Source organism: Egretta garzetta, unplaced genomic scaffold (genome assembly GCF_000687185.1).
Source record: "Egretta garzetta isolate BGI_Z169 unplaced genomic scaffold, ASM68718v1 scaffold219, whole genome shotgun sequence".
NCBI classification, from domain to species: domain Eukaryota; kingdom Metazoa; phylum Chordata; class Aves; order Pelecaniformes; family Ardeidae; genus Egretta; species Egretta garzetta.
The window spans coordinates 398,420-399,702 of NW_009260671.1; the positions used below are offsets into that span (position 1 = coordinate 398,420).

The following is a 1,283-nucleotide window of genomic DNA, read 5'->3' on the forward strand; positions in this document are numbered from 1 at the left end:
GTATCCTTGTCTTGGTGGGTTTTTGCGGGTGCATCTCCGGAGCTGTGGGTGCTATGGGGCAGAGTGGGCACCCTTGGTCCCACAGGGAGGGGGTGAGCAGCGTGCCCAGGGGTGGTCAGGGTGCCAGCGGGGGCAGATCTGGAGAGCTGGTCCCAGCGGGGGTACAGGTGGCTGGGGTGCATGGGGAGAGCGGTGGCGGGGGTGCGGGGTGCTGCATGGAAGACCGCCTCAGCAGGCTGTCTGCAAGACCCAGCTGCGAGCGGGAACGTGCGGGTACCCCCTGCACTGCAAGTGGCTGTGCCAGCCCCTGCCACCCTGCCCTTCGCCAGCCATTGCTGACAGTACCCTGAGACCACTCAGAACCTTGGTCCCCAGTTCCCATCGGGGTGCCTCTCCCACTGCCTGCTCACCCTCGAGGACTCATCCTGCCCTGTGTGCGGCAGGAGCTGGGGCAGGCACCCGCTGAGCTCTGCCCTGGGGGAGCCTAAGTGCTCGGGACCGCTCCAGGCTCGGAGCGGCTGGCGTGTGTGTGCGCCTGTGTGGGAGCTAATCCCGGCAACATCTGCCAGGCTGTTTGTGATCCTGGGAGTCTCCGGCTGCAAGGAGGGGACGGCCGGGTGCACGGGGGACACGTGCATGCGGGGCAGCTAGCGTGTGCTGGGGCTCCCTGTGCAAGGAGGCTCCTGCGGCAGGTATGTGCCTGCACACGTGTGTCCTCTGTGGCCAGCAAAGCCCCAGGAGGGGACAAGTGGCACTGGGGACTCCAGCGAGCCCCTCAGCTCTGGGATTTGGGGACCCCGCAGGTGGAAGTGGGGGTTTGGGCTGAGATTTACTAATCCTGGTGTGGCTGGGTTCAGAGCAGCCCTGAAGGGGAGATGCTTGGGGAGGGAAGGGGGTGTTTGCATCCTCATCAAGGAGGATGATTTCCCAGGGAAATGAGGCTGGGGGAGAAAGGGGAGGAAAAAGGAGCAGAGGGGCTGGGTAGGGGGAACAACACACTGCCCTGATCTAATCAGCCAGACCCTGCAAATAAAAGCCACCTGTTTTGGCCCTGGCAGCAGGAAGCCATCCCCAGAACAAACAGAGCACCAGGCAACTGGGAGAAAGACAAACAGGGGCCGGCACCAGCTCCATCTGCTCCTGCTTGGCCCAGCCCCTGGACCTCCAGCCCCTTGGGGTGACGAAGCAGCCCCCAGCAGGGTTGGGGACAAGGAGAGAGGGACTAGCAGGGGTTGGGGGGGTGGCCGGGGCACAGCCCACAGCAGCAGCCAGATGCAGGACAG

At 64.5% G+C, this 1,283-nt stretch overlaps 1 protein-coding gene across 1 annotated transcript in view; it reads left to right on the forward strand.

The window, feature by feature from the left end:
• CRYBA2 (crystallin beta A2) overlaps positions 1-1,283 on the forward strand; it is a 7,298-nt gene continuing 6,015 nt past the window's right edge. The window contains exon 1 of the mRNA XM_035901112.1: positions 1-14. The gene's annotated coding sequence lies outside the window, so the exon portion shown is untranslated. The remainder of the gene's footprint in view (positions 15-1,283) is intronic.